The sequence below is a fragment of the Podarcis gaigeae genome (assembly GCF_964106915.1).
Source record: "Podarcis gaigeae genome assembly, chromosome: 13".
NCBI classification, from domain to species: domain Eukaryota; kingdom Metazoa; phylum Chordata; class Lepidosauria; order Squamata; family Lacertidae; genus Podarcis; species Podarcis gaigeae.
The window spans coordinates 9,195,853-9,220,880 of NC_139689.1; the positions used below are offsets into that span (position 1 = coordinate 9,195,853).

The 25,028-nt window shown below is 40.5% G+C and overlaps 1 long non-coding RNA gene and 1 gene segment (V, D, J or C); one reads left to right on the forward strand and one right to left on the reverse strand.

The window, feature by feature from the left end:
- The window catches only part of LOC310829120, a 55,389-nt gene extending 34,297 nt beyond the window's left edge, over positions 1-21,092 (forward strand). For 2 of the 3 annotated variants that reach the window (XR_014557162.1, XR_014557163.1), the window contains 2 exons: positions 19,576-19,702; positions 20,816-21,092. This is a non-coding gene — a long non-coding RNA (uncharacterized lncRNA). Of the gene's footprint in view, positions 1-6,596; positions 6,722-19,575; positions 19,703-20,815 lie in introns of those variants that run through there. The other variant, XR_014557164.1, reaches the window with a different exon arrangement.
- LOC310828875 (Ig mu chain C region secreted form-like) overlaps positions 1-25,028 on the reverse strand; it is a 1,309,992-nt gene that overhangs the window by 792,383 nt on the left and 492,581 nt on the right.

Sequence of the window (25,028 nt, forward strand, 5' to 3'; positions counted from 1 at the left end):
ATTTATTTATGGAGTCAGTATGAGATGAAATCGTTGTTGTGTTCAGGTCTAATCTTGTTGTAAGTTCTGTCAATTTTCTGGAATTTTCTGCCAACTTCTTGGAGTTGTCTGTGGATTGCTTTGTCAATGCCTCTAGAGACTGGTTTATTTTAAGCAGTGCCTGTGTCATAGAATCCATTGATGCTGTTGTTACCCTTTCCTGTGCAGCTGGTAAGCCTGCCGTGGAGGCCCTTTTCTTTTGTGCTTGTGCTTTTGTTCTGGCCCTTGTTGATATTTCCTCCACTGGATTGCTCATAGCCAAGGTCGTTCTCACAGGAAAGGTTTAAGTGGAAAATCCCACTGTTATTTTTTCCAATGGAACAATGTCTCTCTTTCCCTCTAGGGGGAGTAGAATGTATCCCAAAAGTGAAAGTCACAAAGAAGCCTTAAGCATATATCGATACAAATCCAATAGTCCAACACGAACTTTACTTTGTATCAAGGTAAAACAATCTTCTAAATAAGCCAAAACCGTTACTTTTTATCAAATAGAGTCATTCACATCTGCCGTCCGATTTTGACAGCTCCCTTTTGACAGTTCCCTTTTCCGGCGATACAACTCTGATCAGGCAGCCCCTACCAGGGGGGTTTAGCGGTGAGGGGGGATGACTTCTCTTAATGTTTTCAGCAGGTTAATAATGTCTCTTTTTTTCTTCTTCCCCCCCCTATTCCTGCCCAAAAGGGGGGGAGGTTACTCTCTGATGTCGGGCTTGTAGTTTTAAAAAGCACTTGTCATATAAAAAGACCTTGATTTTTTCGTTGCTTGATTAAACATGCAGTTTCCGGGGGGCAGACTTCCTTGATTTAATGCCTCCCGTTTTCAGCCAAATCCAAGTTTTTAAGTCCCGTTAATGGTTGTTTTAAAGTTCTTACTCACGGGTATCGATGCCAATTGTAGTTTCAGGAAGGAATCGGCGCTCTCCGTTAATGGCGACGCGGCTTCACTCTGCGGGCTGGGTAGCGACTCTCAGCACCGCGCTCACACCCGATGCCGCTCCGGAGCCTTTAAAAAGGCTCTTTCGCAGTACCGGGGGGCGCAAAGGTGCCCACCGAGTCTCCTTGTTCGCAGGCTTCAGCGCCTGCGATTTTAGGGGTCCCCCGCTCGCCGTAGCGGGTCAGACCCAAACTCGCAGAGCAGTCTCGCCTCGGAGCTCGAGGCTAAGACCGCCATTAAAACGCTGGCGCCGACCGGAAGTCTGTCTTAGTTATTTTTTCAGGTGCTGTGGGAGAGAGCTGAAGAGAGGCACTAAAAATGCTTGAATCAATACATCTACCATTCCGCAAGGAGTCATTTATAATTATTGATAGAAAATCTTTTGAACAAGCCCCTGGGATTGGTGATCCTGATTTCTTTATAAAGGAATGTCCTTCATTTTGCCTAAATAAAAATTGAGAGAAAATCTCTTGGACAAGCCCTGTGATTGCTGGTCTTCCTGATTTACTTTATAAAGGAAGGTCCTTCATTTTGCCTAAATAAAAAATTTCTCCCCTTTAGAAAAATAAAGAAAAAGACTTTAAAATATGTAGCAATTGACAACTTTCAGGAGTATAGTAGACTGTATCCCAAGATTCCCTCTGATGAACCAAGAGAACTGAGAAGGTCAAGAAAGAAATTGATAGCATGTGTTTCAAAGTGTTAGGCATGCCATGAGAGAGGATAATCTTTATATGAACTGCACTGAGTTTAATCGCTTAGAAACATCAATGACATTTAAAATAATTTCACGTCAATCTAAATCAATTTGAGCTAAAAATGACATTGTTGCATGTTTATTTTCACATTCCAAAGTTGTACATGAATTATCTTTGCTTACAGTGTAGTAACAAAATTCTACCAGCACATTCTTGCCTTGGCATTTGCCGTGAAAGAGATAAACGAGAACTCCAAGTTTTGTCCTAATATCACTCTCGGCTTCCACATCTATGACAGCTACTATGATGCCAGAATGACCTATCGTACCACTCTTGACCTGCTCTTCAAATCACATCGATTTGTTCCCAACTACAAATGTGACACCCAGAAAAATCTCATAGCCATCATTGGGGGACTTAGCGCTGACACCTCCTTCCATATGGCTGACACAATTGGCCTCTACAAGATTCCACAGGTAGGATCTCTGAAAAAGTATCACAAAATATACTCTTGCTTTACCATTTGGGAGTCATTTTGAACTTTAGAAAAAGGAAGGATTTTTGACTGACATTTGAATCTGATTTTTTTTAACTGATGGTACGGTTGTTGTTGTTGTTGTTGTTGTTGTTGTTGTTGTTGTTGTTGTTATAACAGATTGCAGTGCTTTAAGTTGACCTGAGCTTTCTGCAACTTCATCCTATCTGGTTTAAAATGGGTCAAGTACATCTCTGTGCATTCCCCTTCAAGCGCCATTTCCCTAGCATTTCGTTTCTAGCCAATCCATTCCCATCTCCATTTCAGCCATAAGGACACTTGCTTGCTCCATGAACAAACCTGGGCCTGGAAATTACAGTTCCCAACCTCACTCCCTGCCAAACTCACTGAAACAAAAGGGAAATCACTGCCTTCTAACATCCTTCTGTCACATGCACTTACTACCTCAATTCTTTCAAAGTTGTTGCTCCTTCTTCAACTTCATCCCAAGCATCCTGGCCCTTTTTTCCTTCCTGGCCTTTGGCCCTTCCTTGTCACCTCTTGTTATCTGTCTGCCACCATTCATTTACTTTTTCAATTTCCCCCTTTCCTTTCACTTATAAAACCTTTTGGGAGTGAGTAGGGGCCATTGTTTTGTTCTTGTTCTTGTTTATATTTGCTATTTTGTGTTTCCCCCCCACATTTCTATGCTGAAAACACCCCAAGATCTTCAGATGAAGGACAATACGCTAACTAACTACCTAACTACCTAACTACCTAACTACCTAAATAACTACCTACCTACCTAACTAACTACCTACCTACCTACCTACCTAACAACCTAACTTACTAACTTATTGGATTTAACCCATAAATTCCTTAAAATGTAATTTTTTTTAATAAACAGGCATCTGCTGCTAACCAATATCTATAATGTACTTACATTTTCTTTTAGCTCACATATGGATCATTTCCCCCAGACAAAAATTATGGAAGCCAAGTACCATTTTACCGCATGGTGCCCAATGAAGCCCATCAGCATATGGGAATTATCAGTTTGCTTAAGCATTTTGGATGGACCTGGGTCGGGCTCTTCACTGTCGATGATAATAGTGGAGAACATTTCTTGCAGACCCTGGAGCCATTACTTTCCCATAATGGAATCTGTTTAGCCTTCACACAAAGAATCCCACAAATACCCCGTTTTGATGACTTGGAGGAAGTTGGTGATATAGTCTTAAATATTTATGTTCATTTAACAGATGACAAAGCCAATGCATTTATGATGTATGGAGAATCTATGACAATTATATGGCTCAGAAGTATTCTATTTCTAAGCGATCCTGAAAATAGGGAAATATCATTTAAAAAGGTGTGGATTATAACAACTCAGATTGATTTCATATCAACAGGATTTCAAAGGAGTTGGGGCCTTCAGATATTTCAAGGTGCTATTTCCTTCACAATTCATTCACAAAATCTCCCACAGTTCCAAGAATTTCTTCAGGGAATAAAATTTTTCTGGACACAGGAAGATGGGTTTTTCAAGGACTTCTGGGAGCAAGCATTTGATTGTACATTTCCAAATCCCGGTGTGCCAATAGAGGTCAATGACATGTGTACTGGGGAGGAAAGGTTGCAGGGTCTTCCAGGGTCTGTATTTGAAATGAGCATGACCGGCCACAGCTACAGTATCTACAAGGCTGTTTACATTGTAGCTCATGTTTTGCAAGGCATATACTTGACTAGCTTAAAGAAAAGCGCAACAGGAAACAGTGGAATATTAAATTTTCAAGATCTGAAGCCTTGGAAGGTAATGTGTTGCAATTGAAGAGTAGCAAAGTATAGGACAATTTCAATGAACAGATTAGTAAAAAGTAAAAGGTTGATCACAATTGCCAGAAACAAGTAGATGCTGAAATGTTATTGAATGTATCATTCACTGAAAAATATTTAATATCAAACAACTGATTCATGCTTGGTCTTTGTTAGAAGATACTACATAAGTATAGGTAAATAATATCCCTAAAGAATGGTGGCAGAAAATCATTGCATTTTATCAAAAACTCTTTTGTGTTATTTTCTTTTCATGTGTTTTGTCTCTTTCCGTAGCTGCACCATTTTTTCCATGACATTTCATTTAACAACTCAGCTGGAGAAACAGTAACATTTACTGATAAGAGAGAAATGCGAGGTGGATTTGACATAATGAACATGGTCACATTTCCAAATAAGTCCTTCATTCAATTAAAAATAGGATCGGTGAATCCCTATGCTCTTGATGGAAAGGAATTCATCATTCATGAGGACATGATTATGTGGCCCAAAGGTTTTAAACAGGTCTGGCATCTGGGGTCATTCAGATGTCTTCAGATGGGTCATTCAGGTGTCTCAACATAACCATCACTGATTTCTTTCATAAACACATGAAAGTAATTTTGGTACCAGCTGGATGCAATTATGAACTTCCCAAACAAAACTAATCTTTTGTTTTAATAATGTTTACTATGCCTCATTTATACATGGCAGTGCTTACATTAGATAGATAAAAAATGAGGCAAAAATAGGTGACATCCCTTTTAAATGGTAAGTGGGCATAGCACTTTGGAAGGGCACGTTTTAAAATCTACGTAGTGCTGTAACTTTCCATTAGTTTGACTTCATCCCGAAGGTCCACTCTTCCAATGTCTCCTGAGACAGATCTGTGCTGACAAAACCCTAACCATTCCTGTATTCCTAAAGTGTTATTACTGATCCCCCAGACTTGCTTAGAAAAGTCACTTGGGCTATGTTTTCGATGTTTACCAGCATTAGAGATGCACTGCCATATAATGTAGATTGTCTATCATTTGCCTCCTCCCCCCCCATCCTTCTTCTTCACCATATGCAATTTGAGGTAAAGTTTAGGCCAAGTAGGTTTTCTCTCTCCTATGATTGTCTCGATGGTTTGGGCGAGGGAGGGATTTTCCAACTTCATTGGAAACCTTACAAGCAGAACTGAAAAGCTGCAGTTAGTGGAGGCAGTCTGGTAAATGCTTCTCAGATGAATTCTGGTTCCATAGAATTTTCCAAAGGCTCTGTGACCTGTGAGGATGACTTTTACATTAACTCGTGCCATTAGCTTGCTGGTGTTGGCCTCAAAGGGTGTGTGAATCATTAATTGTGGTTGTTTAGTCGTTTAGTCGTTTAGTCATTTCCGACTATTCATTACCCCCATGGACCAGAGCACGCCAGGCACTCCGGTTTTCCCTTGCCTCCCACGGTTTGGTTATGTTGGTAGCTTCGAAAACACTGTCCAACCATCTTGTCCTCTGTCCCCTTTTCCTTGTGCCCTTCATCTTTCCCAACATCAGGGTCTTTTCCAGGGAGTCTTCTCTTCTCATGAGGTGGCCAAAGTATTGGAGCCTCAGCCTCAGGATCTCTCCTTCCAGTGAGCACTCAGGGCTGATTTCCTTAAGAATGGATAGGTTTGTTCTTCTTGCAGTCCATGGAACTCTCAAGAGTCTCCTCCAGCACCATAATTCAAAAGCATCAGTTCTTCGCCGATCAGCCTTCTTTATGGTCCTGCTCTCACTTCCATACATCACTACTGGGAAAACCATAGCTTTAACTATACAGACCTTTGTCAGCAAGGTGATGTCTCTGCTTTTTAAGATGCTGCCTAGGTTTGTCATTGCTTTTCTCCCAAGAAGCAGACGTCTTTTAATTTCATGAATCATGAATACCTCACCCTATCATGACAGGCTTAGGAGCTTATGAATTTTTTAAATATTTCCTACACATGGTCTTTTCTCTATGCAATTTTCTCTGTGCCAGAACTCTTCCTGGGTCTTTGGACATACAATTAGAAAATGACTATGGAACTTTGCTACAATATAGGATTATGGCTGCAAGACTTTTATTTGGACAAAGATGGAAGATCCTTTATTCTAACAATGGAATAGGTGTTAAAACTTATGGACCTAGCTGAGATGGCAAAATTGACATGTTTGTTCAGAGAAAAGTCATTCTTAAAATTTGTTGAAGACTGGAACCCTCTCATAGAAACTTTGCGTGAAAAAGAAAAAGAAATAATTACACTTTGATTTGAGGACTGAAGATAATGTTTTTGTATAGAAAGTGGCTTTCTGGGTGTTATATTGGAGTGGATAAAGTGAATATTGTTTATTTATAGCAGACAGAGGAAGAACCAGAAGTCAGTTACATTCTGAATTTTATTTCTCTCTTTCGTTTAACCTCTTTTCTATTTCTTTTTCTTTGTTTCTTTCTTTATCCCTTTTTTCCTCCCATATCTCTTTATGTTTTTATTGTATTCAGATCAAAGTCTTAGTTTGGACAAAACAAAGAGGGAAAATATTTGATATTAAGTTTTGTATTTTTATCTATAAACCCTCATAAAGTGTATTTAAAAACCCCTCTCCCAAAAAATAAGATAATTTCCTGTTCACAGGTGCTGCCTATTTGTGTGTGCAATGACTACTGCCACCCCGGTAATCGGAAGAAAAGGAAGGAAGGGCAGAAATTTTGCTGCTACGATTGTGTTCCATGTCCAGAAGGGAAAATTTCAAACCAGAATGGTAAATGACGTTTTTCATCGTACAAGACTAGTAATGATTAATGAGTCCTATTGATTTAAAAGAACTTAAATACTATGTTGTGCATGTAGCCACACTATCCTCCTTGTTGTTGTTGTTTAGTCATTTCGTTGTGTCCGACTCTTCGTGACCCCATAGACCAGAGCACGCCAGGCACTGCTGTCTTCCACTGGATCCCACAGTTTGGTCAAACGCATATTAGTAGCTTCGAGAATACTGTCCAGCCATCTCATCTTCTGTTCCCTTTTCCTTGTGCCCGCCATCTTTCCCAACATCAGGGTCTTTTTCAGGGAGTCTTCTCTTCTCACGAGGTGGCCAAAGTATTGGAGCCTCAGCTTCACGATCTGTCCTTCCAGTGACCACTCAGGGCTGATTTCCTTAAGAATGGATAGGTTTGTTCTTCTTGCAGTCCCTGGGACTCTAAAGAGTGTCCTCCAGCTCCATAATTCAAAAGCATCAATTCTTCGGCGATTAGCCTTCTTTATGGTCCAGCTCTCACTTCCATACATCACTACTGGGAAAACCATAGCTTTAACTATATGGACCTTTGTTGGCAAGGTGATGTCTCTGCTTTTTAAGATGCTGTCTAAGTTTGTCATTGCTTTTCTCCCAAGAAGCTGGTGTCTTTTAATTTCGTGACTGCTGTCACCATCTGCAGTGATCATGGCACCCAAGAAAGTAAAATCTTTTACAGCCTCCATTTATTCCCTTCTATTTGCCAGGAGATGATGGGCCCAGTGGCCATGATCTTCATTTTTTTGATGTTGAGCTTCAGACCATATTTTACACTCTCCTCTTTCCTCCTCATTAAAAGGTTCTTTAATTCCCCCTCCCTTTCTGCCATCAAGGTTGTGTCATCTGCATATCTGAGGTTGTTGATATTTCTTCTGGTTTGGTTGAGTTCTTAATTCCGGCTTGGGATTCATCCAGCCCAGCCTTTCACATGATGAATTCTGCATATAAGTTAAATAAGCAGGGAGACAATATACAGCCTTGATGTACTCTTTTCCCAAATTTGAACCAATCAGTTGTTCCATATCCAGTTCTAACTGTAGCTTCTTGTCCCACAGAGAGATTTCTCAGGAGACAGATGAGGTGATCAGGCACTCCCATTTCTTTAAGAAGTTGCCATAGTTTGCTGTGGTCGACAAAGTCAAAGGCTTTTGCATAGTCAATGAAGCAGAAGTAGATATCTTTCTGGAACTCTCTAGCTTTCTCCATAATCCAGTGCATGTTTTCAATTTGGTCTCTGGTTCCTCTGCCTCTTCAAAATCCAGCTTGCACTTCTGGGAGTTCTCGGTCCACATACTGCTTAAGTCTGCCTTGTAGAATTTTAAGCATAACCTTGCTAGCGTGTGAAATGAGTGCAATTGTGCAGTAGTTGAAGCATTCCTTGGCACTGCCCTTCTTTGGGATTGGGATGTAGACTGATCTTCTTGAATCCTCTGGCCACTGCTGAGTTTTCCAAATTTGCTGGCATTTTGAGTGTAGCACTTTAACAGCATCATCTTTTTAAATTTTAAATAGTTCAGCTGGAATATCATCACTTCCACTGGCCTTGTTATTAGCAGGTCTTTCTAAGGCCCATTTGACTTCACTCTCCAGGATGTCTGGATCAAGGTCAGCAACCACACTACCTGGGGTGTACTATCCTCCTTAGAGTGGCAGGAAGATTTTTTCTGCTGCCTTCCAGTAACTTCTTATAAAAACTTTCAAAAATGAATATTAATTAAAATGTTTTAAACAAGGCTATAATATCAGCTCAAAAGGTAATTCAGATAATATTACATGACCACCAATTACCATAATATCGGAAGATTGTGATAAACAAGTGCAGGGACTGGACTGAAGGGAACCAGATTGAAGAGGAGGAAAATGGTGGAAGTTGCCCTCCCTTCTCCTGAAGCTTCCAGAGGAGAGGAAAGCAGTATAGTAGTACCTCGGGTTACAGACACTTCAGGTTACAGGCGCTTCATGTTACAGACTCCACTAACCCAGAAATAGTACCTTGGGTAAGAACTTTGCTTCAGGATGAGAACAGAAATCATGCAGTGGTGATGCACCACCAGCAGGAAGCCCCATTAGCTAAAGTTAAGAACAGTTTCAGGTTAAGAATGGACCTCCAGAAAGAATTAAGTTCTTAACCCGAGGTACCACTGTATTGAATAGCACTTGTTGGTTTAGGAAAGCCACAGCTCAGAGACAGATGAACAGAAGACTTGGGAGCTGTAGGGAGAAGAGACAGGAGAGACAGCGTTATCACTGGAGAGCATTTCTGACCCTCTTCTGCAAGAACTCAGAGTTCATTGAGGGTGCAAGAGCAAAGAACTCAGAGACAGTTCACTCCTGACAGCCACCATCAGGCGAAGTGCTGTTGCTAGGAAGGGAGGCAGGAGGAGCTCATTTGGAGCAACATTATTAATCAGGAGGCAGACTGATTCCTTTGTCTCGTGCTGTGATGATTTAACAAACTCATTAGTAAGAACTCTTTCTTGTTTTTCTATGCTCCTTGTGGTCACCGGGGGAGGGAAAGAATTGCCCGGAGTCTGACAAGAGGAATGATAACTTATATGTAAGAGGCAAAGAACACTCATGAATTGCAACTGGAGTTTGGCTTTATGCTATTTTTTCAGATATGGACGACTGCTTCAGATGCCCAGAAGATCAGTATGCAAACAAGAACAAAAATGGATGCATTCCCAAGTTAATAACCTTTCTTTCCTATAAGGAACCTGTAGGGATCGGCTTAACATCAGTTGCTGTTCTTTTTGCCCTAATTACAATTTTGGTGCTGGGAACTTTTATTAAACACAAAGACACTCCCATTGTCAAAGCCAACAACAGGGATCTCACCTATGCTCTTCTCATTGCCCTCCTACTCTGCTTCCTCTCATCTCTTCTATTCATTGGACACCCTGGCAAAATGACCTGCCTTCTTCGACAACCTACTTTTGGCATCATTTTCTCCGTGGCTGTTTCTTGTGTGTTGGCCAAAACCATCACTGTAGTTGCAGCTTTCATGGCCACCAAGCCTGGGTCCAAGATGAGGAAGTGGGTGGGAAAAAGACTGAGCAACTGTGTTGTCCTTTCTGGCTCACTCATTCAAGCGAGTATTTGTACTGGGTGGTTGATGACCTCCCCCCCATTCCCTGATCTAGACATGAACTCAGTAACAGAGGAAACCATTGTGCAATGTAATGAAGGCTCAGTGACCATGTTTTACTGTGTCCTGGGCTACATGGGCCTTCTGGCTATTGCCAGCTTCATTGTGGCATTTGCAGCTCGCAAATTACCTGACAGTTTTAATGAAGCCAAGTTTATTACCTTCAGCATGTTGCTGTTCTGCAGTGTTTGGCTTTCTTTTGTTCCAACCTATCTGAGCACCAAAGGAAAATCCATGGTGCTGGTGGAGATCTTCTCCATCTTGTCCTCCAGTGCTGGATTGTTGGGCTGCATCTTTGCCCCAAAATGCTACATCATTGTTCTGAAGCCTGAGCTGAACAGCAGGGAGCAACTAATAAGGAGAAAGATGTAAAGATTTCTTCTAAAGATTGCATCTTAGTTCTTTATTCTATTGTGATCTTACATATTAAGGAGTTTAGTGTAAAGTTGTTACTATAAGTACCTCTGGTCTCTAACTCTTTTGTGGGAGCAGTACATCATGTACTAAAAAGTTCAGATTTGTGAAATTAAAGTGGATTAAATGTTATGTCAACCTAGCACAAGCGTAGGGGACCTCTGACTGGTGGGCCAAATTTCATCTAGGAATGATTCCAATTGCCAGATCATTCCTGACAATCCACACTCATCTGACTATACAGTTGACAGTATGTGTATCATAGGTACCAATGTTTTCAGAGAAACAATCCGGAGCTTAAAGTGAGTTCCTGATTGTGCATTTGCCATAAGAAGCAGCAACTGCTAGAAAGATGGATGCAAAGACTCAGTTCTGCAGTGGAAGACACTATCTGCTCCAAGAGGATGCATCTGTGGAAATGTGCATTCAAATAGACTCATTGCTGGGCATTCCGACACCAAGTGATTGAAAGGTGCAGCCCTCCAGATGCTGATAAACTACAACTCTTTTTATCTCAAGCAGGTCTGGCTAGTGGCTAGGGGTGAGGGAAGTTATAGGTCGGCATAATTTGGAGGGCCAAATGTTCCCCACAACCTGCATTATATAATACATAAATGATATTTAGATTATAACACCTGCAATTAGAATATTTATTTTAACATTATTGTTTAATTTATTGTTCAGTGCTCTATGTCACACCCTCAAGTTTATTGTTAATAAAGTGACAGTTTATGTCTCATGAGATTCATTTCCATGTTTGCTGTCAATATGCGTAACTTTTTTTAAAAAAATGTTATTGATAACATTTATAAAGGTTATCCTATTTTCCTGTCAGCCACAATCTCAGTTTGCATTAAAGAAGCTTGTACTAGATGATTCTTGAGGTCTTTCCCAACTCTAGAATTCTATGATGCCCAAGAATGGAAGGCAGCTTCGTCACGCTGGCCACGTGACCCGGAAGTGTCTCCGGACAGCGCTGGCCCCCGGCCTCTTGAGTGAGATGGGCGCATCAACCCCAGAGTCTGTCAAGACTGGCCCGCACGGGCAGGGGTACCTTTACCTTTACTAAATCCAACAAATGGAGACCGGGTGTTTCCTCCTCAAAACATATTATCCATAGCAAGGCATATTGGTTTGTCGGTTGACAGGCAATGTGGTTAAACTTGTGGTTTCCTCTATAGGTCCCCTCCGGCCACCTTCCCACAGCTGAACTGCCAAACACATTTTAATTACTACTGTGGTAAATTAGGTAGGATATACATTTTAAATGATGGATGCAGATTTAGTTTACAGATTAAAGAGATTTACTATTCATTCATCTATATTTATACCCCACTCTTCCTCCAAGAGCAGCAAATAAGCAAGAACAACATCTTGAAAACACTTCTGGGCAATTGTAAACTGATTCTATCAATTTAGAAATGCCGCACATAGAGAAACCGCTTTGTGGCATCTTGAGGGTTTCAAGTGAGGATCAAACTGCACATTACACATCAATACAAAATCCTTGAAACCTTTTTATTGTTATAAATAGCTCGTTGAGAGATGGGTTGACATTTGGATTGGGAACACGCTGCACAGAAAACGAGTAAACGTTTTGTCAGCCCATGATGATGATGCTAGTATATTGGGTCAATTTCCCATTCAGATATATTATTATTATTATTATTATTATTATTATTATTATTATTATTATTATTATTATTATTTCTAAACCACCCTATACCTAAAGTTATCAGGGTGGTTCACATTAAAAATCACTTACATAAAATCAAAGCAGAAAGCAATTTTACTTCCCCACCCCCTGTGAAAAGAGCCAGCATTTTAAAAAGTGTATAGAATGTCTGGTCAGGCAAAGGCCTGGTTGAAGAGGAATGTTATTGCCTGATGCCTAAAGATGTAGAGTAAAGGTGCAAGGGAATTTCCCTGGGAAGAACATTTCACAGATGGGGAACCACCGCAGAAAAGGCTCCTTCTTGTGTTGCCACCCTCCTGACCTCTTGAGGAGGAGGCACATGAAGAAGGGCCTCAGAGGATGATCTCAGGGCCCGGCAAGGTTCATATGGGGAGAGGCGGTCCTTAAGGTATTGTGGTCCTGAGCTGTTTAAGGCTTCATAGGTCAGTTGAATTGGGACCAGAACATATCAGTAGACAGTGCAGTTGTACCAGGATCAGTGTAATATGCTCAAACCGTTTAGTTCCAGTGAGCAACCCGGCCACTGAGTTCTGGACCAGTTGAAGTTTCAAAACCATCTTCAGAGGCAACCCTGCATATAACACATTGCAGTAATCTAATTTTGAGATTACCAGAGCATAGACGACAGTAGTTGGGTGAACCCTGTCCAGATAGGGCTGTAGCTGGGCTACCAGCCGAAGCTCATGGAAGGCACTCTGGGCCATAGAGGCCACCTGGGCCTCAAGTGAGAGCAAGGGATCCAGGAATATCCCCAAGCTACGAACCTGCTCCTTCAGAAGAAGTACATCCCCATCTAGAGCAGGCAATCTCCCACTCATCTGGTCTGAGTAATAACACTTTAGGAATCAGCCCCTGCCTACATGGTCTGTGGTCAGAAATGATGGAAGCTGTATTCCAGCAGCACCTGGAACCCCACAGGTTCTCCATTCTTGGAGCTTTACATTTATCTGATAAAACTGCAGTTGACCAGCCGCCTTTCATTTCAGGATCATCTACTACTTCTCTGAGTCATCAAAGCTGAACGTTTCAGTCTTACTTTTCTTTTGCTGTGTGCTCACCATGGAAAATTGTATTTGTCACTTTTTCTGCCCCTAAGAAGCAAATGATTGAAAGTGGAGGTAATTCAGCATGTTTGTTAGCAAAACCTCTACTTACAGCCAAAGCAATGAAAAAGTAACCATCTCACCCAGCAATTATCCAAATCACTATAATTTGCTCACTTCTCTGAACCTTTTGAGGCTTCCTAGAACTCAAGAAATCAGTCAATAAACAAACCTCAAAGTGGTTATAAAGAAACTGCATACTATTGGGAGCAGGAAACAGGGATAAGAAGCAGTCAGGGTTCTGTCGGTTTCAATGCTCACGTGTCACACACACATACACACAGACACACAGACAATATTGATCAGATTTAGCATCACAGTGTTGGCAATATTGGCTAATAAGGTATACAGTTGTAACCCTTTGATTCTCAAATGCTGGTTGTAAACCATTCTTCTAAAGCTGTATTGAAAGAGCTAGGAATTACCCAATGTAACCTGTTCAAGTCGTGCAGCTACTCTGAATGGAAACAGGAGGTGTGTGTTTAGAGAAAAGTCTGACCGCAAGGATGCTGTGGTGGCTGATGTTGTCTCTTCTCCCTCCTGCTGTGTGCAAAGTAGATACACTTAGGTGTCCCATGAATTATCCATTCCCTGCTCCACATCAGTGGTACCAACCAGGTGGCTTCATCATTGGTGGGATTGCTTCTCAGGTCTATTATGTCTTCTATGAAGTTTCCTTCAAGGAGCACCCTTCACAGAATATGTTTGATGTTCCATAGTAAGAGCCTTCCACCTCTTTGCATCTTTCCAAATCTCCTTTGCTTTTGTGTCATGTGTTTTAGATTGCAAATCTGAAGATAGAGATTGTCTTAGTTATTTTTTTCAGGTGCTGTGGGAGACATGTAGCTGAAGAGAGGCAATAAAACAATGCTTGAATCAATACATCTACAATTCCTCAATGAGTCATTTTTAATTATTGACAGAAAATTTTTTGGATAATTTCTGGCCACTCCTCATTCTCTGTCACATTATTTATCTTGGGCAATGTAGACAATAGTAGTTTGGTTTACCATATTGAGAATGCTTTCCATTCTGTAAAGCAAAATGAGGAAAAGGATTTTGAATTTTTGTTGCAAAAAATTATTGCACGAAACAATTGAAACTGTTCTACCATTCAGACATTTATGAGGATAAAGTTGAAAATGGGGGGGGGGGGGAGTTAATCTGGGGAAGAAATTCAAATGATAAGACTAGAGCCATGTCTAAAGTTGTCTTTCTATTTCACAAATGTTTTGCTCCAACATTAAAGAATCCTGAGTTTTTCTGCATTTGCAGGGAACTTTAGTAATTTTTCAAGGTATGAGGTTAAGCTTATTTCATTGTTGTGCAGTGGACGATATGGGTGTATATATTTTACTTACAAAACTCTTTTAAATATATATCTATATATCATTCTTTTATAAGAAAAAATCAAAGTAGCTTACATCAGAAATACATAAAACCAAGCCGTAAACCAAGTTAAAAGCCATATTAAAAAGCTAAAAATGTGCATGTTTTTCTTTCAATTAAACATTTATACAATGCTTTCAAATTGCCTCCTCTGTGGAAGGAGATGACTCATTTTGCACTTCCCTGAGTTTTAATATAAATGTTGGGAGATGGTGAGTCTGGCTGGTAAGCCCCTGCGATTAGTGGTCTTGCTGATTTTATTTATAAAGGAATGTCCTTCATTTTGCCTAAGTAAAAAATTTCTCCCCTTTAGAAAAATAAAGAAAAGGACTTTAAAATATGTAGCAATTGACAACTTTCAGGAGTATAGTAGACTGTATCCCAAGATTCCCTCTGGGGAAACAAGAGAACTGAGAAGGTCAAGAAAGAAATTGATAGCATGTGTTTCAAAGTGTTAGGCAGGCCATGAGAGAGGATAATCTTTATATGAACTGCACTGAGTTTAACAGCTTAGAAAAAATCAATGACATTCAAAATAATGTTATGTCAATCTTAATCAGTTTGTGCTAAAAATGGCATTGTGGCAAATTGATCTCATATTCCAAAGTTGTACATTAATTATCTTTGCTTGCAGTGTAGTAACAAAATTCTACCAGCACATTCTTGCCTTGGCATTTGCCGTGAAAGAGATAAACGAGAACTCCAAGTTTTGCCCAAATATCACTCTCGGCTTCCACATCTATGATAGCTACTATGATGCCAGAATGACCTATCGTACCACTCTTGACCTGCTCTTCAAATCACATCGATTTGTTCCCAACTACAAATGTGACACCCAGAAAAATCTCATAGCCATCATTGGGGGACTTAGCGCTGACACCTCCTTCCATATGGCAGGCACAATCAGCCTCTACAAGATTCCACAGGTAGGATCTCTGAACAGGTATCACAAAATACACTCTTGCCTTACCATTTTGAGAGTCATTTTAAACTTTAGAAAAAGGAAGGGTTTTTGACTGACATTTAAATCTGATTTATTTTTTTTTAATTGATGCCACGGTTATTATTATTATTATTATTATTATTATTATTATTATTATTATTATATATTGCAGTCCTTTAAGTTGACTTGAGCTTTCTGCAACTCCACCCCAACTGGTTTAAAGGTGGCCTAGTAGATTTCTAAGCATCCCCCTACAAGCGCCATTTCCCTAGCATTTCATTTCTAGCCAATCCATTCCCATCTCCATTTCAGCCATAAGGAGGACACTTGCTTGCTCCATGAACAAACCTGGGCCTGGAAATTACAGCTGCCAACCTCACTCCCTGCCAAACTCACTGAAACAAAAGGGAAATCATTGCCTTCTAACATCCTTCTGTCACATGCACTTACGATATCAATTCTTTCAAAGTCGTTGCTCCTTCTTCAACTTCATCCCAAGATTTCTGTCCCCTTTTTCCTTCCTGGCCCTTTGTTCCTTCCTTGTCTATTCTAGTTATCTGTCTTCCTCCATTCATTTACTTTTTCAATTTCCCCCTTTCCTTTCAGTTATAAAAACCTTTTGGGATTGAGTAGTGGTCATTGTTTTCTTTTGTATTGTTCCTGTTCTTGTTTATATTTGGTATTTTGTGTTTTTATTTCACATTTTTTATGCTGAAAACACCCTGAGATCTTCAGATGAAGGGCAATACACTATCTAACTACCTAAGAACATAACAACCTAACTACCTACTTACCTAACTAACTAACTAACTAACTTTTTGGATTTAACCCATAAATTCCTTATAATGTATTTTTTTTTTTTAATAAACAGGCATCTGCTGCTAAGCAATCTCTTTAACGTACGTACATTTTCATTTAGCTCACATATGGGTCATTTCCCCCAGACAAAAATTATGGAAGCCAAGTACCATTTTACCGCATGGTGCCCAATGAAGCCCATCAGCATATGGGGATTATCAGTTTGCTTAAGCATTTCAGATGGACCTGGGTTGGGCTCTTCACTGTCGATGATAATAGTGGAGAACATTTCTTGCAGACCCTGGAGCCATTACTTTCCCATAATGGAATCTGTTTAACCTTCACACAAAGAATCCCACAAATACCCCGTTTTGATAACTTGGATGGATTTCATGATATAGTCTTGAATATTTATGCTCATTTAACAGATGACAAAGCCAATGCATTTATGATGTATGGAGAATCTATGACAATTATATGGCTCAGAAGTATTCTATTTCTAAGCGATCCTGAAAATAGGGAAACATCATCATTTAAAAAGGTGTGGATTGTAACAACTCAGATTGATTTCATATTAACAGGATTTCAAAGGAGTTGGGGCCTTCAGATCTTTCAAGGTGCTATTTCCTTCACAATTCATTCACAAAATCTCCCACGGTTCCACGAATTTCTTCAGGGAATAAAACTTTACTGGACACAGGGAGATGGGTTTTTCAAGGACTTTTGGGAGCAAGCATTTGATTGTACATTTCCAAATCCCAGTGTACCAATAGAGGTCATTGACCTGTGTACTGGGGAGGAGAGCTTGCAGAGTCTTCCAGGGTCTCTATTTGAAATGAGCATGACTGGCCACAGCTACAGTATCTACAAAGCTGTTTACGTCGTGGCTCATATTTTGCAAGGGATATACTTGACTGGTTTCAAGAAAAGAGCAATAGGAAACAGTGGAGTATTAAAAATTCACGATCTGCAGCCTTGGCAGGTAATGGCTTGCAATTGACGAGTAGCAAAATATCAGACAATTTCAATGAATAGATTTGTAAAAGTAAAAGGTTGATCACAATTGGAAGAAACAAGCTGCTGCTGAAATGCCACTATGGGTCTCATTCACTGAAGAATATTTAATATCAAGCAGCTGATTAATGCTGGGTCTTTGTTAGAAGAAGTTACATAACTATAGGTAAATAATATTCCTAAAAAATGTTGGTATAAAATCATGGCATTTTATTAAAAGCTCCATTGCATTATTTTCCTTTCATGTATTTTGTCTCTTTCCACTAGCTGCACCATTTTTTCCATGACATTTCATTTAACAACTCAGCTGGAGAAACAGTAACATTTACTGATAAGAGAGAAATGCGAGGTGGATTTGACATAATGAACATGATCACATTCCCAAATAAGTCTTTCATTCAATTGAAAATAGGATGTGTGAATCCCTATGCTCTTGATGGAATGGAATTCATCATTCATGAGGACAAGATTATGTGGCACAAAGGTTTTAAACAGGTCTGGTGTCTGGGGTCTAAGAGGTGTCTTCAGATAGGTCATTTAGGTGTCTCAATATAACCATCACTGATTTCTTTCATAAATGCATGAAAATAATTTTGGCAGCAGCTGGATGGAATTATGAGCTTCCAAAACCAAACTATTCTTTTGTTATAATAATGTTTACTATGCCACATTTATCGCTGTGGGTTAAACCACAGATCCTAGGACTTGCTGATCAGAAGGTTGGTGGTTCGAATCCCTGCGACGGGGTGAGCTCCTGTTGCTCGGTCCCAGCTCCTGCCAACCTAGCAGTTCAAAAGCACGTCAAAGTGCAAGTAGATAAATAGGTACCGCTCTGGCGGGAAGGTAAATGGCGTTTCCGTGCGCTGCTCTGGTTCGCCAGAAGCGGCTTAGTCATGCTGGCCACATGACCCGGAAGCTGTACGCTGGCTCCCGCGGCCAATAAAGCGAGATGAGCGCCGCAACCCCAGAGTCAGTCACGACTCGACCTAATGGTCAGGGGTCCCTTTACCTTTACTATTTATGCCACATTTATACATGGCAGTGCTCACATTATATAGATAAAAAAACTGAGGTGCAAATAGGTGACTCTTTTAAATGGTAGGTTGGTATAGCACTTTTGAAGGGCACGTTTTAATATCTAGGTAGTGCTGTAACTTTCCATTGGTTTGACCTCACCCCGAAGGTCCACTCTTCCATTTTCTCCTGAGACAGATCAGTGCTGACAAGACCCTAACCATTTCTGTATTCCTAAAGTGTTATTACCGCTCCCCCAGTCTGGCTTAGAAAAGTGGCTTGGGCTATGTTTTCGATGTGTATCAGCATTAGAGATGCACTGCCATATAATGTAGATTGTCTGTCATTTGCTGCTGCCGCCCCCCATCCTTCTGCTTCACCATATGCAATTTGAGGTAAAGTGATCACCATTGTTTAGGCCAAGTAGGTTTTTTCTCTCCTATGATTGTCTTGATGGTTTGGGGTGGGGGATGGATTTGCCAACTTCATTGTAAACCATACAAGCAGAACCGGGAAGGTGCAGTTAGTGGAGGCAGTCTGATAAGTGTTTCTCAGATGAATTCTGGTTCCAGAAACTTTTCCAAAGGCTCTGCGACCTTTGTGGATGAATTTTACATCAACTTGTGTCATTAGCTTGCTGGTGTTGGCCTCAAAGGGTGTGTGAATCATGAATACCTCATCCTATCATGACAGATGCTTAGGAGCTTGATGAAAGTTTTAAATATTTCCCACACATGGTCTTTTCTCTATGCATTTTTTTCTGTGTAAAACTCTTCCTGGGTCTTATGGATACACAGTTAGAAAATGACTATGGAACTTTCCTACAATATAGGATTATGTCTGCAAGACTTTTATATGGACAAAGATGGAAGGATCCATTATTCTAACAATGGAATAGCTGTTAAAATTAATTATAACATTTTGATTTGAGGACTGAAGGTAATGTTTGTGTATAGAAAGTGGCATTCTAGGTGTTATATTGGAGTGGATAAAGTGAATATTGTTTATTTATAGCGAACAGAGGAAGAACCAGAAGTCAGTTATATTCTGAATTTTATTTCTCTCGCGCGTTTAACCTCTTTTCTATTTCTTTTTCTTTGTTTTTCTCTTTCTCTTTCTTTGTCCCTTTCTTTCACCCACATCTCTTTATGTTTTATTGTATTCAGATCAAAGTCTTAGTTTGGACACAAAAAAGGAGAGAAAATATTTGATATTAAGTTTTGTATTTTTATCTATAAACCCCCATAAAGTTTATTTAAAAGCCCCTCTCCCCAAAAACAAGATAATTTCCTGTTGACAGGTGGTGCCTGTTTCTGTGTGCAATGACTACTGTCACCCCGGTAATTGGAAGAAAAGGAAGGAAGGGCAGAAATTTTGCTGCTACGATTGTGTTCCATGTCCAGAAGGGAAGATTTCAAACCAGAATGGTAAATGACGTTTTTCAACGTACAAGACTAGTAACGATTAATGAGTCCTATTGATTTAAAAGAACTTAATTACTACATTATGCATGTAGCCACACTGTCCTCCTTAGAGTGGCATGAACACTTTTTTCTGCTGCCTTCAAGTAACTTGTTATAAAAACTTTCAAAAATGAATATTAATTTAAATGTTTTAAACAAGGCTATAATATGTTCAGCTCAAAGGGTAATTCAGATAATATTAGATGACCACCAATTAAATTAATATCGGAAGATTGAGATAAACAGGCGCAGAGACTGGACTGAAGGGAACGAGATTGAGGAGGAAAATGGTGGAAGTTGCCCTCCCTTCTCCTGAAGCTTCCAAAAGAGAAAAAAGCAGTACAGTGGTACCTCGGGTTCCAGACACTTCAGGTTACAGACACTTCAGGTTACAGACTCCACTAACCCAGAAATAGTACCTCGGGTTAAGAACTTTGCTTCAGGATGTGATCAGAAATTGCACTGCGGTCACGCGGCGGCGGCAGCAGGAGGCCCCATTAGCGAAAGTGGTACCTTAGGTTAAGAACAGTTTCAGGTTAAGAATGGACCTCCAGAACGAATTAAGTTCTTAACCCGAGGTACCACTGTATTGAATAACATTGGTTGATTTAGGAAAGTCTCAGCTCAGAGACAGAAAAACAGAAGACTTGGGAGCTGTTGGGAGAAGAGTCAATTGAGACAGAGCAGCCAGCTGACACGTCATCACTGGAGAGCATTTCTGACACTCTTCTCGAAGAACTCAGCATTCATTGAGGGTTCATTGAGCAAAGGACTCAGAGCCAGTTAGCTCCTGGCAGCCACCATCAGGGGAAGTGCTGTTGCTAGGAAGGGAGGCAAGAAGAACTCATTTGGAGCAACACCATTGATGGGGAGGCAGACTGATTCCGTTGTCTCACGCTGTGATGATTTAACAAACTCATTAGTAAGAACTCTTTCTTGTTTTTCTATGCTCCTTGTGGTCACGGGGGGAAGGAAAGAATTGCCCGGAGTCTGACAAGAGGAATGATAACTTATATGTAAGAGGCAAAGAACACTCATGAATTGCAACTGGAGTTTGGCTTTATGCTATTTTTTCAGATATGGACGACTGCTTCAGATGCCCAGAAGATCAGTATGCAAACAAGAACAAAAATGGATGCATTCCCAAGTTAATAACCTTTCTTTCCTATAAGGAACCTGTAGGGATCGGCTTAACATCAGTTGCTGTTCTTTTTGCCCTAATTACAATTTTGGTGCTGGGAACTTTTATTAAACACAAAGACACTCCCATTGTCAAAGCCAACAACAGGGATCTCACCTATGCTCTTCTCATTGCCCTCCTACTCTGCTTCCTCTCATCCTTTCTATTCATTGGATACCCTGGCAAAATGACCTGCCTTCTTCGACAACCAACTTTTGGCATCATTTTCTCCATGGCTGTTTCTTGTGTGTTGGCCAAAACCATCACTGTAGTTGCAGCTTTCATGGCCACCAAGCCTGGGTCCAAGATGAGGAAGTGGGTGGGAAAAAGACTGAGCAACTGCATTGTACTTTCCGGCTCACTCATTCAAGTGAGTGTTTGTACTGGGTGGTTGATGACCTCCCCCCCATTCCCTGATCTAGACATGAACTCAGTAACAGACGAAACCATTGTGCAATGTAATGAAGGCTCAGTGACCATGTTTTACTGTGTCCTGGGCTACATGGGCCTCCTGGCTATTGCCAGTTTCATTGTGGCATTTGCAGCTCGCAAATTACCAGACAGTTTCAATGAAGCCAAGTTCATTACCTTCAGCATGTTGCTGTTCTGCAGTGTTTGGCTTTCTTTTGTTCCAACCTATCTGAGCACCAAAGGAAAATCCATGGTGGTGGTGGAGATCTTCTCTATCTTGTCCTCCAGTGCTGGACTGCTGGGATGCATCTTTGCCCCCAAATGCTTCATCATTGTTCTGAAGCCTGAGCTGAACAACAGGGAGCAACTTATAAGGAGAAAGATGTAAAGATTTCTTCTAAAGATTGCATCTTAGTTCTTTATTCTATTACAGAGTTTAATATAAAGTTGTTACTATAAGTACCTCTGGTCTCACTCTTTTGTGGGAAAAGTACAAGCATGTACTAAAAAGTTCAGTTTTGTGAAATTAAAGTGGATTAAATGTTATGTCAACCTAGCACAAGCGTAGGGGACCTCTAGCTTGTAGGCCAAATTACATCTAGGAATGATTCCAGTTGCCAGACCATTCCTGACAATCCACACTCATCTCCCCTCATCAGACTATATAATTGACAGTAAGTGTGGCACAGGTACCAATTATTTCAGACAAACAATACAGAGCTTAAATGAGTTCCTGATTGTGCATTTGCCATAAGAAGCAGCAACTGCTGGAAAGATGGATGCAAAGGCTCAATTTTGCTGTGGAAGACACTATCTGCTTCAAGAGGATGCACCTGTGGAAATGTGCCTTCAAATAGACTTATTGCCTGGCATTGCGACACCAAGTGATTGAAAGGTGGAGCCCTCCAGATGCTGATAAACTACAACTCCTTTTATCTCAAGCAGGTATGGCTAGTGGCTAGTGGCTAGGGGGAATGGGAATTATAGGTCAGCAAAATTTTGAGGACCAAATGTTCCCCACCACCTGCTTTATATAACAAATAAATGATATTTAGTTGAAAACACTTGCATTTATTTTAACATTATTGTTTAATTTATTGTTCAGTGTTCTATGTCACAACCTCCAGTTTATTGCTAATAAAGTGACAGGTTATGTCTCATGAGATTCATTTCCAGGTGTGCTGGCAATATGCGTAACTTTTATATATATATATATATATATATATATATATATATATATATATGTTATTGATAACATTGATAAAGGTTATCTTATTTTCCTGTCAGCCACAATCTCAGTTTGCATTAAAGAAGCTTGTACTAAATGATTCTTGAGGTCTTTCCCAACTCTAGAATTCTATGATGCCCAAGAATGGAAGGCAGTTTCTCCATTTCCTGCTTTTAAAGGGGTCCAAATCAAACAAATGGAGACCAGGTGTTTCCTCCTCAAAACATATTATCCATAGCAAGTCATATTGGTCGATTGACAGGCAAAGTGGTCAAACTTGTGGTTGGTTTCCTCTATAGATCCCCTCCGGCCACCTTCCCACAGCTGAACTGCCAAACACATTTTAATTACCACTGTGGGGAATTAGGTAGGATATACATTTTAAATGATGGATGCAGATTTAGTTTACAGATTAAAGAGATTTACTATTCATTCATCTATTTTTATACCCCACTCTCCCTCCCAGAGCAGCAAATAAGAAAGAACAACATCTTGAAAACATTTCTGGGCAATTGTAAACTGATTCCATTAATTTAGAAATGCCGTACATAGAGAAACCGCTTTGTGGTATCAAGTGAGGAACAAACTGCCCATTACACATGAATACAAAATCATTGAAACTTTTTCTTATTGTTATAAAAACAGTGGTACCTCTGGTTACGTACTTCATTTGTTCCAGAGGTCTGTACTTAACCTGAAACTGTTCTTAACCTGAAGCACCACTTTAGCTAATGGGGCCTCCTGTTGCCGCCGTGCCGCAGGAGCACGATTTCTGTTCTCATCCTGAAGCAAAGTTCTTAAACTGAAGCACTATTTCTGGGTTAGCAGAGTCTGTAACCTGAAATGTATGTAACCTGAAGCATCTGCAACCTGAGGTAGCACTGTAGCTCTGTGAGTGATGGGTGAACACTTGGATTGGAAACACGGAGGAAAGAAAAGGAAAGAAATGGAGTAAACTCTTTTGTCTGCCCATGATGATGATGCCACTATATTGGGATAATTTCCCATTCAGATATATATATATATATTTATTTATTTATTTATTTATTTATTTTCTATACCACCCTATACCCGAAGTTCTCAGGGTTTTTCACATTAAAAATCACGCACATAAATTCAAAACAGAAAGCAGATTTACTGCCCTCCCCATGAAAAGAGCCAGCATTTTAAAAAGGGTATAGGATGTCAGATCAGGCAAAGGTCTGGTTGAAGAGGAATGCTTTTGCCTGGTGCCTAAAGATGTAGAGTGAAGGTGCCAGGCTAATTTCCCTGGGGAGAGCATTTCACAGATGGGGAGCCACTGCAGAAAAGGCCCTTTCTTTTGTTGCCACCCTCCTGAGCTCTCAAGGAGGAGGCACATGAAGAAGGGCCTCAGAGGATGATCTCAGGGCCCAGGTAAGTTCATATAGGAAGAGGCGGGCCTTAAGGTATTCTGGTCCTGAGCCATTTAAGGCTTTATAGGTGAAAACCAGCACTTTGCATTGGGCACGGAAACTAATCGGTAGCCAGTGCAGTTGGAGCAGGATTGGTGTAATATGGTCGAACCTTCTAGTTCCGGTGATCAACCTGGCTGCTGAGTTCTGCACCAGTTGTAGTTTCCGAACCATCTTTAGAGGCAACCCTACGTACTGCAGTAATCTAACTTTGAGATTACCAGGGCATAGACAACAGTAGTTAGGTGATCCTTGTCCAGATAGGGGTGTAGCTAAGCCACCAGCCAAAGGTGATGGAAGGCACTCCGGGCCCTTGGGGCCACCTGGGCCTCAAGTGACAGCAAGGGATCCAGGAATATCCCCAAGCTACGAACCTGCTCCTTCAGAAGAAGTGCATCCTCATCAAGAGCAGGCAATCTCCCACCCATCTGGTCTGAGTAGTAACATTTTAGGAATCAGCCCCTGCCTACATGGTCAGTGGTGGGAAATGATGGAAGCTGTATCCCAGCAGCACCTGGAACCCCACAGGCTCTCCATTCTTGGCAAAAAGAAATTGTAGTTTTACATTTCTTTGATAAAACTGCAGTTGACCAGCCTCCTTTCATTTCAGGATCATCTACTACTTATCTGAGTCATCAAAACTGAAAGTTTCAGTCTTACTGAAAATTGTATTTGTCACTTTTTCTGCCCCTAAGGATCAAATGATTGAAAGTGGGGGCAATTCAGCATGTTTGTTAGCAAAACTTCTACTTACAGCCAAAGCAATGAAAAAGTAGCTATCTCACCCAGCAATTATCCAAATCACTATAATTTGCTCACTTCTCTGAACCTTTTGAGGCTTCTTAGAACTCAAGAAATCAGTCAATAAACAAACCTCAAAGTGGTTATAAAGAAACCCCATGGTATTGGGAGCAGGAAACAGGAATAAGAAGCAGTAAAGGTTCTGTCGGTTTCAATGCTCACGTGTCACACACACACACAAAATATTGATCAGATTTAGCCTCACAGTGTTGGCAATCTTGGCTAATAAGATATACA